The 15,124-nt window shown below is 41.4% G+C and overlaps 1 protein-coding gene across 8 annotated transcripts in view; it reads right to left on the bottom strand.

Annotated features, from left to right (window-relative positions):
* Positions 1 to 15,124, bottom strand: part of PPFIBP1 (PPFIA binding protein 1) — a 160,228-nt gene that overhangs the window by 113,690 nt on the left and 31,414 nt on the right. The window lies entirely within an intron of this gene.

Here is a 15,124-nt window from a genome sequence, read left to right as displayed (position 1 = left end):
CATCCAAGGTTAATTTCCTAGCTTTTCTTGCCCTTTTCACCCCATCAAGAAATTATCTGTTCTCTTTCTCATTTTAACAGGGGCCAAAAGAGCAGATGGTTCTCTCCAGGGTGTACTGGCAACTGGTAATGGTTATGACAAGCCCTATAGATGTTACAGCCTTCGACTCAGCATTCCGTATTTATTAAGTTAAAGTAAATAGTTGGACGAGTGAGCAAAGACTTTTGTTGTATATCATTTTCATGACAATGTTATTCATGAGAAAAAATAGGGAAACAATCTACATGTATCTAACAATAGCCACACTGAATATTAAGCCAACCAAAGTCATAGAAGTAGTTACCGTACACCCATGATAGTTAAAACTATACAATTATGGTTTTAAATCCTTTCTTCTGCCTCTTCATCACTGACTCCACAGACATCTACGACCAGTCACATCTCTAGAGAACGATGCTGGTCGGGGAATGAAGGGAGAGGCATACCCAAGCTTTTTCAAAACCTTTCTGGCTCCCAGAGTCCACGGTAAATTTTCTGAATCCTGCTCCCCAAAGACATGCTATCAGCTCCAACATGCTGACAGTGGTTGCCTCTGTGTGGTAAAATTTCAGATGAATGTGATTTTTCTTTTTGCTTATCCATATTTCATCATTTTACAATAAAGACTGTGTAATATGTCTGTCTGTCAAAGGGAACGGGGCAACATGCTGACTATGAGTGTAGAATTTGGAATAGATCAGTCGGGGTTTTGCTCTCTTGGGTCATAACTCTTTAGCTGTATGAGGCTGGTCAACTTACCTAACCCAGGTAAGCCTCAGGTTTCCACCTTCAACAAATGGGTGGAATAATGTTATAGGCATCTTTTTATTAGAGATGCTAACAGAAACTTCGTATTGGATAAAAGAAATGATTCCTCTATACTATATAAAATACAAGTTGGTTTAAGTGTTTATACTTTTAGGGAAGAAACTCTAAACCCTAGTCTCACAGGAGAAAATACTTACATAAATAAAACCCCAGGGAAAATTTCACCCGCAGTGGTAACCGGAAATACACACTCAGCGTGGCTAAGGCACCAGTCACCGCCCTTCGCCTTCCGTGGTTGGAGACCACCCTGCTTCCTAAAGCGAAGGGGGCCTCTGGGCTGCCACGCTGCCTCCCACCCTCCCGCACTTAGAAGTTGAAAGAGGTGTTTGGGGGAAAATTGGACTGGCAGCCTTATGTATTCCACAGAAATGAGTGAATGGAGTGAACAAGCATAACCAACAGTTGGATTGCACTGTCTGTAACAGTGTAGTGCATCAAGTCATCACTAGAAAAAGAACATTTTACCCATAAACCTTGACTTTAAATAGCCAACTAATAAAAAACATATAGAAGTGCTTCCTGAGATTAAGAACAAGACCTATAACCCAGAAAACATGGGAGGAAAAAACCAACAAAACTTCTGATGTTTCTCCTGCTACATTTGTTCAACTGCCTGACCAGCAGTGACCGATGACTCCTATTTCCCTTCAGAACCTACCAACAACCCTCCGTCATGATGTATATATGGGCTCTGGTTTTTTTTTTTTTGCTCAAGATTGTATTCATTTATTTTTAGAGAGAGGGGAAGGGAGGTAGATAGAAAGGGAGAGAAACATTGATGTGAGAGAGAAACATCGATTGGCTGTCTCTCATATGCCCCCAACCAGGGACTTGGGGACTGAACCTGCAACCCAGGCACAGGCCCCCGATGGGATCAAACTAGTGACCTTTTCACTTTGCAGTAAACACTCAACCAACTGAGCTATGCTGGTCAGGGCAAGCTTTGAGTTTTTGAGACTACTGTTCAGTGCCTTCTCTTAAGAGGAAATAAAATCTAGTTTAAAGGTAATTTTTTACTATTTTTCCAATGCCATAAAACTTTTTTAACCTGGAATCTCTCCACAATGATAAAGGGATATAACCTTGAACGTGGCTCTGAGTGTCCTCACCACATGTACTTGGTCTGGATATTGAGCCAGGACAAAAAGCTTGTGGAAGCTAAACAACCCTCATGGACTTAAAAATAGGACCATAAGCTTCATTTACCAGCGCACTTCTTCTCCAAAACTTTTCCTTATGGAAAATGGGAAAGATTTACAAACATATGTAGATTAATATGATGAGGACCGTGCACCTACCACCACCTCAACAATCACTGCTCATAGGCCAACTTGTTCCACCGGTGTACGCACGCTCCCATCCACACCGCCATGGTGCCTCGAGGCAAGTCCCCGGAATTAACATCATTGTTCTGTATTTCAGTATATCTCTCTATACTTAATTTAACTGTGAGACTATTATCAACCCCCCCCCCAAATGAGTAATAATTCTTACTGTTAGGAATAGGTATTTCTATTTTAATACCATCATGTTTCCAGTCAATGAGCGCATTTCCGATTGTCTTTTAAAAGTCGTATTTTCAAAATCCGTTTGTTGGTTCCCATTGGGGTCCACCATGCGAACAGTTGATAGGTCTGTTAAGAACTTTTTCATCTACAGGTTCTGCCCTGCATCTCTTTTCTTCCCCCTGGCAAGCTGTTTAAAGAAACTGGGTTGTTTGTCCTGGAGAGTACCGCACAAACTGACTACATTCCTGAGTTTAATTTAATGTGCATCAGCTCACCTTCAAAATGCAGGCTGGCTCACTTTTCTCCTGCCCCCTGTAGGTGGACAGATATACGGACACAGACAACCCAGGGAGCGCTGGGCAAAAGCAACGCGCTTCTCTATTCTGCTGACAGAAAGTAACACGGAAAAGAAACAGGGACAAGTTTCGAGGGAGGTGGGGAGCACTGCAGGGGTGGGCTGGCATGGAGGAAATAGACAGAAAACTGTACTTGAAAAATAACTAAATAAAAAATTTAAAAAAAAGAATTCTATAAAACTGTCTTCAGGGCGAAAACAGAAGCTGAACCCTGGGCTTATAAAGTGGTGCCATTTAAATGAAAGGAACAAATGACAGCTGGGGTTTTGGGGGGGAAGAGGGACGGAGTGAAAAGGAAAAGGGACTCATGGACATGGACTTGGGGAGGAGAGGAGAGAACAAGGGGACTAAATGGTACTGGGAAAAAAATTACAATCGAGATTAAATTTTCAAAAATCAATCAATCTAAGGAATGAGGATAGGAAACAAATGTCCCATGCTGATTGATCCTTTCCTTCCCTTCCCACTCCCTCTGACATTACAGAGACCGGAGGGGAGGCCACAGCAAGCCCAGTGCAGGGACTCCTAGCTCCACCCCCCTCCAGGTGCATTGGCTTCAACAAGCTTCCTTTACTTGTCTGTGCTTCAGGGTCCTTATCCATAAAATGGAGATGATACACTTCATGCCTATTGTGTGAGAATTCGGAGATAATTCAGAAGAGGAGCTGGGCACACAATGAGCTTCCAAAAAACGTTGCCATTATTATCCTTTTTAACGATTGTTATCCCTAACAACAGGCAAAAATTTCCCCCTCAAAACTGTAGCTTAGCTTTGGGGTGCCACCTCTTTTCTTCCCCCACTAAGTAACGACTCAATTGCATTGTACCCTAAAGACTTCGCCTTAACTTGAGTCCTTGCCAGTTTCTGTCTATAATGGTTCTTCGGAACAAAACTGCCCCTGCTGTGTGATAATACATCTTCCAAATTCTGCAAATGGCAGGCAGAATCAGCTGTCCTTGAGCACTCAGGGAACTAATCTTCTTGACTGTTTACAAAGCATTCGAGTGAGGGACAGAGAATGTTTCTTCCCTTGACTAAGAGCCTATGATATTCCAAGCATGGCCCTTAGCACCAGAAATGTCCTGAATTCTAATTTGCTTGGGAGGAATTCAGTGGTCTTATTAATAAAAATTCTCACTTAAATACTATGTTTTCAGTACCTACCACTGGGCTACATGCTATACGGGATAAAAAAGTTAATAATAAGGCATAGTCTCGGGAAGAAAGTTTACAATCCATCAGAAGAGAAGAGAGATATACTAATGATCCATAACATAACATAATGTTACATGAGAGGTGCAATAAAATGCTAGGAAAAAAATAGCATTTTGGGGGGAAAATGCAATAGGGGAAAAATAACTTACAGTTAAGGGTAGTTATTGGGGGTTATTTAAAAGGGAGATAATGGGTAAAAGGAAAGTTTGAACAAAGTATAGGATTTCAAAACAGCAAAAGAAGAGTTGGAAGACACAAGGAGAAAGAACTTCAGAGGAAACAGAGCAAGGGGCTGAGGAGTGGGGGGTCTTCGGGAAACTGCAGTAGTTCTGGTTGGGCGGAGCGCAAAACACGCGAAGGGGCAGCGAGAGGGGTGGCGACATCCTAAAAGCCCTGGGTGAGTCATGGTAAGGAGGTTGGACTAGATTTGGTCATTGAGAGGTTTTGAGGTTCTCTAGGCCAGTGAGTGGTATGGTCGGAGTTCTGTTTTACATAAATTAATATGGATACAAGGAGGTGAGGGGAGACCACCTGTATCCTAATTCAGAAGTCAAGGGCCTCTGAGTCAAGTCAAAGAGAAAGGAAGATACAAATACCAGCTATAATTTGGCTGGAGAAAAACACGACTTCGTGATGGAAATGATAGAAGAGGTAAAAAAGAACTCACAGATGGCTCCCAAGTTTTCAACCCAAACGTCTGGAAACAACAGTGGTGTCATTAACAAAAATATGTCAGTTCAAACAGCTGGGGTGGCGAGAGAGGTCGAGACAGTGAATGCCATCTGCACATGCTGGATCTGACGCACCAGCAGGACACAGGCAGCGGGCCAGCGGAAGCAACAGGGAAAGCAGGAGAGAGGGCCAGTGAGAAAAGCTTGGAGAAATGGTATGTTTAGGATGTAGCAAGGTGAACTAGTGGAAATAGAGAAGTTGAGCTCGGAGAAGAACATTCGGGCTAGTACACATCATAAGACAAAGAACAGAAGAGTCTGGGAAGAGTCAGGAAGACAAAAGACATATTGCAGAGATGAAAGGAATAAATGAAGAAGTAAAGGCAATGAACGCAGACCGCTTGCTTAATAAACTCAATACAAATAGAGAACAAGTGGGCAGCGACCAGAGGGGAGAGGGAAGGGAACTTAAGGGGAAAAAGGGGGAGGGATTTTGAGGAACAAGTATGAAAGACACAGAGATGAGGACTGGGGGGGGGGGGAATGGGAGGGAGGGGGGAGACCGGGGCGGGGGGGGGAAGAGAAAAAAAAAATGTACTTGAAAAGTAACTAAATAAAATTAAAAAAAAAAAAGAATCACTAAAAGAGAGGATATTAAGAACATAAGCAAGAGCACTGCAGAAAGAAAAGAAAGGAAAGGGGGTACCCTAAATGTTACTAACGTAGATAAAAGGTGGCAGAGAAGAGCAAGCGGACGGCCTGCAATAGGAAGGAAAACGAGCGGTCGAAGAAATGGAGGCAAATGCAAACACAGACACATGTTAGAGTGAAACATGAAACTGAAGCTCAAGACAAAATGACAAGCTGCCGGCTTTGTTTTGTTGGCCTACATAATTTCAAAAAATGTGATTTAAACCTGAAGAGATTTCACTTAGAAAACTAAATATTTGGTTTTTCTAGAGGAAACAGAAAGTTGGACAACAGTGGGCCCAAGCGTCCGCAAGACAACAATCACTGCTGTCCCCTCCCCAGACGTGGCGGGTAGCCTGCAGTTTGTCACCACCCCCACTATCACACCTGACTCAGGTTGGTGATTTCAAGAGCCCCTGTTGGCAGTTGAGTTTGGGGCTCCAGACCTAGATCTTTTCAATAAAAGAAAATGATATCATCCTAGAGAGTGAGGGCTGTAGGTTGAGACTTGAAATCTGAAAAAAGAGTGACCCAAGGGAACAGGTGAGGAAGCCAAGAAGAGACGGACAACCAAAGGGTCGCTGTCCATTGGCCTGCGGAGGAAACCAATGATTGATTCATCATTTTTCCTGGCAGAGCCCTACAGCCCGGAGGCAGAGGTCATGGGACAGTCGTGGCATAAGACATGAAGACTGAGCTTCTAGGGTGCTAGCAGGGCCCCCACTAAGGAGACAGGCCAGCACCTGCCCTTGATGGGGAGCGGGAGGGGCCGGTGGCCTGGGAGAGTGAAAAGGAGCGATGGTGGGAACAAGAGCTGATCTGGAGGGGGGAGGACGGCCGGAGCGACCTCAAAGGCAAGATAAAAAGGATTTTCCTGGAACTTTTCTGGCAAGAACTTGAAAGTGTCATCTATATAAAAATATTGGAGAACAGACACACATCAAAGGCTACGTGGAAAAAGTGGAACACAACTTTGGAAGAGAAGTAAAAGCAAATATAATTAGTAAAAAAGGGAAAAGTCAATCCTGCAAAAATTTACTGTTAGTGTTTCTTCATCTCCCTGTCTTCAACTCCCAGAAAAAAAAAAACAGAACAAATTTTCTTTTACAAAAAAAGTGAAAACATGACCAGACTTGGTAAATCATAATGAAATAAGTTTAGAGAATTATATTTTTGTGGAATGAGCCATGTGAATGTTAAAGAAGACTATTTTTAAACTACACACTTGAATTCCTTTCAAATATCCTTAAATACCATTGTGGAGATAAAGTTCGCTCCTTCTTTGTTCTTCTATGCAGAGGGTTACACACATTATCTGAAGTTTTAAAGAAGAAAGGAAATCAAAAGGTCAAAGTTAGAGTCTTCAATGTCTCACACAGCAAAGGCACAGAAAAAGGAGAGAAACTCACTGTGCACAGCCAGCCTGCCCAGTGCCTAAACCTTTGGGGTCTGCAGATTCCCTAAGTCCCTTTATGTTTAAAAGAGACATACAAACACACGAACAACATAGTAAATGCAGAGAATAACGCTGTAAGGTTGCACCCAGCCGGGCAGCCTGGCAGGCAGCTCTGGGAGAACAAAGCCGTGGGCGGCGGTGCCACGAGGGAGCAGAGACTGGGGAGGGGGCGTGGGTATTATCTTTGGTGCTTCAGTTACTTGTTCTTACAATAGGAATGTATCTGTAAATTTTTTTTAAGTGAATTAAGCCCTGGCTGGTGTAGCTCAGTGGGTTGAGCACGGGCCTGCAAACCAGAGGATCTCTGTTCAATTCCTGGTCAGGGCACATGCCTGAGTTGCAGGCCAGTTCCCAGCAGGGGACACACAAGAGGCAACCGTACATTGATGTTTCTCTCCCTCCCTCCTTCCCTTCCACTTCCACTCTAAGGATAAATAAATAAAATCTAAAAAAATTTTTAAGTGAATTAAACTTTAATAAAATGAAGCTAAAGCAACCTTTCTAATAATCAAAGAAATATAAATACAAAAGAGACCCATTGTTTCACTATTAAAACACTGGTAAGACACCATATCTATAAAGTTGTGAGAAAACAGGAAGTCTAATGTACTGTTGCTGCTGCTGTGTTTCATGGCACAGGGTTTAAAACACACAAAAAGGATTTGTTCTAAAAATTAAGGCTCCTTCCCTCTCCTACGCCTCTTATACACAATTCCTCATCTTGGAATCAACTGCCCTTAAGAGTTTCTTGGGTACCCTTCAGAGAACCTACTAAATCATAGGAGGGACTGTACACTGATTCACTTTATTGAAAGGCAGTTTACCAGCATCTGTCATCATTTTAAACACACTGACCTTGTTACCTGGCAACTCCACTTACAAGACTCCACCAAAAGAGATCTATGGCCCTGGCCAGTGGCTCAGTTGGTTGCAGTGTAGTCCCACACACCAAAGGGCTGCAGTTCAACCCCGAGTTAGGGCAGCAACCGAGGGCAACGGAGTGATGTTTCCTCTCTCATATCGATGTTCCTCTCTATCTCTCTCTCCCCCTTCTCCCTCCTTTCCTCCCTCCCTCCCCCCTTCCTCTCCTCTAAAATCAATACACACATCCTTGTGTGAGGATTAACAAAAAGTCAATAAACATACAAGTATCCTCAGGTGAGGATTTAAAAAAAAAAGATCGATGAACCTAGATGCTCATGGCAACATTTTAAAGTTAATGAATAATTGAAAACCACCCAAATGTAAGTAAATACAGTATATCTTCCCCCCCGAGACACTATGTAGTCATTATAAAACATGGTGAGCTATATATACTGATACAAAAAGATGTTTCATTACACATTGGCGGGGGGGAAGGAAGCTGTTAAAATAATCTTATGACAGAGCTTTGTAAGCCAACAAAAATTTCTGGATATGCATATGTATGAATATTGTATATGTCTGGGGTGATACCCAAACAATTTTTAATTTCTGTTAATTAGAGAGGATTAGAAATAGCAAAGGAGTGGGGAAAGAGGGGGAAAGATTTCCATTTTTAATATAACACAATTTGAGTATTACAATGAGCACACATTGCTTTGGTAACTTAAGAGTTTAAAAATTAAGTTTAAAAAATAAAGCTAACAGAAATCAGTATTACGTGGATGAAAAAAGCCATGTAAAATATTTTGCATGTATGCTATTAAAAAGATGAAGGCGTGGTAGGTGCAGGATCGACATTCAAGAGCAGCCCCAAGGGCCCAGGCATGAATGAATTCGTGATTACATCAAAGGCTGAGCGGGAATCATGCATGCAAGGGATGCTGGTGAAGGACAGGAAAATGGCCCAGCCATCCACGAAACGCAAATGTCTTTCTCGTCTTATGGCCCCAAGAAGTAACTGAAACTACTGGCGATGAACAGAGGTGATGGGCACGGAAAGGAGATCTGTGGAGATATTCCTGAATATAGGGATTCCAGAAAATCTTCAGGAATAGTCCCCAGGCCCCCTTTCTAAATTTTGGCCAGAAGCCAAAACTTCTTTCCTTAAATGGTGGACATCAACTGTAGAAGATAAACTGTAATCCAAGAACATCTATGATGAGGAAGTGCTGTGATGAAAGAGTTGCTTTTATAAAAAAATGGAGAGTTCGGCTATTAGAATGTATTAGTACCCCTATGTCCCCAGCACGCATCGAGGGGAAGCGTGCATTCACTGATTCCACTGAAGTTTCCCGGTCTTTCTAGCACACAAGCCTCTGGAAAGGAGAACACTCCGCGAGGCAACATTCATTCAGAAACGTGACTGCTGAAGGTCAGTAAACTGTCCTTTACAGCAGCTATACCCAAACTTCCTTCCTATGCAGGTCTTATCTTTCACACTCAAACTTACTGTATTAGTTTTCTACTGCTGCCACAACCACCAACCACAAGTTGAGCAGCCTAAAACAGCACCTGTGTATTATCTCTCAGTTTCTGTGCATCAGAAGTCTGGGCACAGCCTGGCTGGTCGTCCCCTTCAGGTTTCACAGGCAGAAATCACGGTGGCCGCAGGGCTGTGTTCCTTTCTAGAGACTGCTGGCCAAATTAGTAATTCCATGTGGCTGTAGGACTGATGTCCCATGTCCTTGCTGGCTATGAGCCAGGGGTTGTTCTCAACATATGGAGACTACTGGGCTTGTAGCCTCCTTCAAAGTCGGCAGTGGTAGGTCAAGTCCCTCTCACTCCTCAGTCTCTCTGCCTTCCCTTTCTGCCTCTCCTCTCAGCCGCCTCCCTCTTCTGCGCCATCTCTGATTGAGTCAGAGATGTACTTACTCACATTGGACGCTCTGGACAATGCAGGCTACCTTCCCTATCTTAAGGTCCACTGATTCAAAGCTTAATTCCACCTGCAAAGTTCCTTCACAGCAGTGCCTAGATTAGTACTCGATTGAACAACCAGAAGCCAGGACCCCTGGGAGGACATCTTTAGACTCATGCCCACTACATTTGTTTGTATTCAAAGGTGAAAAAGAAAAATACTGGCCTCAGGATTCCAATCCGCCTGAATTTTTCAGAGTACAATAATGAAGTAGCATTGCTTTCACATGAGTTATTCTGATTAAACCTACAAATGGCTCCATCATACCATTTGTAGAGCCAACAAAACTATGACTCAGAAATTAACTTGCCTGTGAACCCAAGAGCTGGAAGTGAGAAAATCAGAATTAAACGCAGTTTTATTTTTCAGTCTAAAAAGCCCTTTTCCTTTAATGTATCTGAAAACATGACACAATTTTGACTTTAGGAAAAGAATAGCTTAAGTACTAACAGGAATAGGAATATTGATGTTTGAGGTGGAGGGAGAAGAAACCCAACAGGAGTTAGCACCTAATTGGTTCTGCAAATTAAAGGTGAAAGAATAATAAATCAAAGCCATCTGAAAGACAATCTGAGGGTAACAAATCATTTAGGCCCAATGAAACCTCAACAATTCAATTATAAAGTAGCATATAGCCCCGACTGGTGTGGCTCAGTAGACTGGCCATCCTCCCTCAAAGCAAAAAGTCGCTGGTTCGATTCCCAGTCAGGGCACGTGGTTGGGTTGCATGCCAGGTCCCCAGTTGGGGGCGTGCCAGAGACAACCGAAATCAGTATTTCTCTGGCACATCAATGTTACTCTCCCTTTTTCTCCCTCTTTTCCCCTCCCTCTAAAAATAAATAAATAAAATCTTTTTTAAAAAGTAAAACCAAAATAACCATATAATGGAATATTTAGAATGTTAATCCTAATGCTAAGAAGGTTACAAAATATCATTTATAAAGTAGTGTGTGATGTGTGTGCACATATAGATGTACATCTTCACACATTTTCATTTATTTCTTTTATTAAACAAATGTTTACAGAGCATCTGTTATGTCCCAGACACTTGCCTAGTTGCTGGGGACCTAGCAATAAACAAAACAAAGTCCCTGCCTAGAAACAGCAAATATAGAAATAAACAAGTGAAAATATAAGAGAGTGAATAGTGCTGTGGAGATAACAAGGCAAAGTAAGGAAAGCGAGAGCTCAGAGAGGAGGGCTGTTGTTTTACACAGGCTGGTCAGGGAGCGCTGCACGGCTGTGGAGACATCAGAGCAAGGCCCTGGAGGCAAGGAGGGACTGCCCCTCAGTTCTCTGGAGGAAAGTGTCCCAGCAAGTGAGAATGCCAGGGGGCAAGAGTGTGCTTGGAGAACTAGAGGAACAGCCAGCAGGCAGTGTGGGTGGAGCGGGGTGGAGAAGGTGGGGAGGAGCGGGAGGAAAGGCTAAAGAAGGCGGGGTCGGGAGATGGTGCAGGACTTCTGTGTCACTTGAAAGAGTTGGAATGTGATTTCATTCTGAGGAAGATAAGAAGCTCTCTGAGGGTCCTGCGTACAAGAAAAACGGCATGGAGGGGTCGGAGGGGATTGGTATTAAGGGTACAAACTTGCAACAAGACAGCATCTAGAGATGAAATAGAGAGCCAATGCACAGTAATATGAGTATTGACAATATTGTGCTATAATCGTCAAACTTGCTAAGAGACTAAAAATTATGTCAACCACTAAAAAGAAAGGATAATTATGTAATATGATAGAGGTGCTAAATATCACCACTACAACGGTGATCATATTACAATATGTAAATGTATCAAATTAACACACTGTAAAACTTAAACTTACAGTGCTGTATGTCAAATATATTCAATAAAAATGACATAGTTTACCCATAAAGAATTAAAGTTCAAAACGCCATTATCTAGCAATAACAACTTCTTCATAATGAGATTATTTATGAGATTCTGTTTTCCACTTTTACTTATTATTTAAAAGGGTTTGGTGCACAGGATATCAAGTTAGTTTTCAACTGCACAAAAGTGAACCTACCAGCGCTCCTACGGAGAGAGGATGGTCAGGTTTATGGGCTCTGGATGTGGAAGGCTGGACCGGGTCACTGGCTTTGTGCCCATTCAAGTTGCCCAATGCACTTAGCTTAAAATGGAGGTATTAATGCCCACCTCGTCTGGCTGCTTTGATGTAAGGAAAGCATTTGCACAATACTGAGTACACGGTAAACGCCCAAAAAGTGGTATCTGTCAGTATCACCTCCAACTGATCAGGCCAGGCCTGCATTAGGAAACAGCTAAAATGTGCTAGCAATTTGTAGCATGAGCCGGATGCAAATCACCTGCTAAGCTGGACTTTTCATGTACCATTGGCAAGTCTCCCTCAAAGGCAATACCAGTCCAATCTACTTAATTACCATAGCCCAAACTCACAGAATCCATGAGGGTTTGGCAGTGAAGGACACCAAATCCAAACAAACAAAACAAATAGATTTATTCTGCATTTAACTCATTCCTGAATGAATTAAACTTGTTTGTGAACTCATCTCTGCTCAAGCAAATTGGAATCCTTTATTCCTCTAAAGTTTTTCAGTCAAGGTCTAAACCAGCCAATAATGTGGATTTAAAAATACAGTATTATTGACTACCGTTTGAGAAGAAAGGGGAAAAGCTTTAGAATTTTCAAATAAAAAAGCTATAATGTATTTTACACAAGGACAAATTTCCTTGAGCAAATACTGAAAAATATAGTTTTGCACTTGTAATATTTACCTGTCAATACAACCTCTCTCCACAGATGAAGAACACTACATAGACTTCATTTTATCATTAAGAAAAGCCTCAGCTGCTCGCCTTCAGATTCTAGTTTAGATGACAATTACAGCATTTTGTTTTCTGAGAGGGAGGAATAAACAGCTTTATCAACTCCTAGTCGATGTGTCCTCTCTAGAATGTCAACTTGGCCCAGTTACATCTATTTTTCATGTAGGAAAATAGCAGGGTTTGTGCCACACTGGTGCTGTGTATGTGCATAGAAATTTCACCATTTAATTTTTGTGTCTGGAAGAAGAGGAGCTTATAATTATTCCATGAGGTATAACTATAATTAGGTTTTCAAATATCATAGGTACCCCAGTGATCCAATTGTAAAATAACAGAGTTCTGGTACTGTGTCACTGGGTTGGCTTTTTTTTCCCTTGAACCATCACATTCCTCAAGCCTCAGGAAGCCTGAGAAAATCTTATAAAAAAAAAAAGTGTGTTGTATTTTTTAAACAAAGAAACTAAGCTAATACAAGCTGTTATTAGGATTTAGCATTAATGAGAATTTCATACATACTTGATGCTTAAAATTGTTCTTATGACTATGAGTTATGTCCAGGAACATAGGTAACTGGTAAGTTCAGGTTAATTAAGTTTAACCTTATTCTTTCTGGTGATGCCAGTAAGACTTTACCATAACACAGCTTCCTAATTAGGGTGCTGCAGTGCGCTGGACACGTGCCCCTTTGTACGCCTGTTTTGCAAAAGGTGAAACACATACATAATGCATAGGTCTTACTCAAGCCCAAGTAGCGTGTGTGTGTGTGTGTGTGTGTGTGTGCACTGCTGTGTGAGGGGGTGGCAGGCGGTAAAGGAGTGGACCTATATTGAACCTCATTTCCCCAACCATCCTCAAAAAGTAAGTAAGGTATTTATTTCCTGACCTATCTAGGATAGTGTGTGTGATACGTACTGTATAGTAGTCTGTGTAACTGCATATTCCCACTTTTCTGTGCTGCCCACTCTGGGAAGAACGGAGATAAAATGAAAATAAGCACTCTCATCTTGCTGGTATGATCTAATTCCTGGAAGTACCCCTGGTTATTTAAAATCACAGTTATGGGTGCTACACACCAAAGAATCTTATAAAAATCTGGAACGTCTTTAGGAAAAAGAAAAAGGTATGAGAAACAAACTATGTGAACTCACTAATAAAGGAGTTATAAAATAACTAATAATTTTATTCCAAAATATTTCAATTTCAAGAGTCAACTTCCATTCAAACACACCCCCTGCATCACTGAAATCCTATGGGGTATGGTAAGGCCACGTTTAAGAAAAGAACTGACTCCGGGAAATAAAGGAATAGAGCTTCAGATAAAATGAGATCCCTTCAAACAAATGAGAAACAGTGTTTTTCAGCTCCCAGGATTATCAGAAAACAAACAAAATCAGAGAATCTATTTAGAATCTGTAAGGGAAAGAGAACATTTTGAGGACTTGGAAGCACAAGGAAGCAGTTCACATTCCAGTAATTCCAGGTGTGTCCCCAATAAAATCCTCACCATTCCTTTCTCACATAACACCTGTAAGGGGCATTTAGCACTTACACAGAATATAATACATCTACAGAGTGGGAAACGTACAATCTGAACTAACAGTAAAATTAACACAAGTGAAGAAACTGATATTCAAAAGACAGTAAGTAGTAAGTCTCCCCACGTAAACATCTATACCATATATTTCAGGTACTTGACAAATACCTTCACATTTTAAACTTTTCATGTCACTCCTAAAAACTTTAATTTGATACAAAAAAAAAGGTAGCCAGAGGAGAGAACATTTTTCCTTCATTAATTTAAAAATAACTCAGGCTGTAAGAGATTTCTAGAGCAGACTCTCTCTTCTTTTTCCTGAAATACTGAGGAAGCCAGTCATGGAGGATTATCAAATAAGAGGGCTCCATGCAATTCCAGATTTTGAAATTAAACAAATGAAATTTGAACAATTCTGTTAGCCCTTTTTCAAAGTGGCTTTTTTGGGGGGTGGAGGGGTGCAGTTCAGGGGAGATCTAAAGGGAGTCTTTATTGAAATTTCAAGACACTTAATCCTCTCCTTCTCTCTCCAAGTAAATGTTCTGGAGCAAATGTAAAATAATCACTCTTCTTAGAAATGCAGACCTACACAGGTTAATTTATTAGCTTCCAACAATCCAATAATTCCAAGAGGTAACCAGTTTGAAATCTGAGACAGGGAGGTTAGATGGTTTATGAGTAATTCTGTAGTCAATCTTCCAACTTGCTCTCTCCTGGTCAATGACAGATGCTAGGGCTCAGTCTGCCTAAAGTAGCTACAAGAAGAAAACCCTATCACAGGACGAGTCCAGGCTGCCAACAGCAAAGCACGGTGGGGGTTTCCTGTTCCTGCAGTAAATGCCAACAATCCTAATGTATGAGTAGATTTGCACTCAATGCTTAGGAGAAAGAAATGATAAACATGAGACTCCATTTTTTAATTCCTAACGACTGTAAACGCAACCTCTACCAAATCTTTCACAAAATCTGGATCGTTAGTAATGCAAACTAAACCCACCACAGCTGGTCTTTTATCCATTTTCTGAACATTACCATAGTAACTTCTCTTTGATGATATCCCAGACTTTTTCACTTTATGATAACAAATATTATCACTGGTGAAGAATGAAAACATTGTTAAAGATTAAGTCTCATCCAGTTTTTTGTCTTTCAATATATATGTGCTGCATTAAAATACA

Source organism: Artibeus jamaicensis, unplaced genomic scaffold, assembly GCF_021234435.1.
Source record: "Artibeus jamaicensis isolate MK-2021 breed Jamaican fruit bat unplaced genomic scaffold, CSHL_Jam_final contig_233, whole genome shotgun sequence".
Classification (NCBI taxonomy): Eukaryota; Metazoa; Chordata; class Mammalia; order Chiroptera; family Phyllostomidae; genus Artibeus; species Artibeus jamaicensis.
This window is presented reverse-complemented; position numbering and strand designations above follow the sequence as displayed.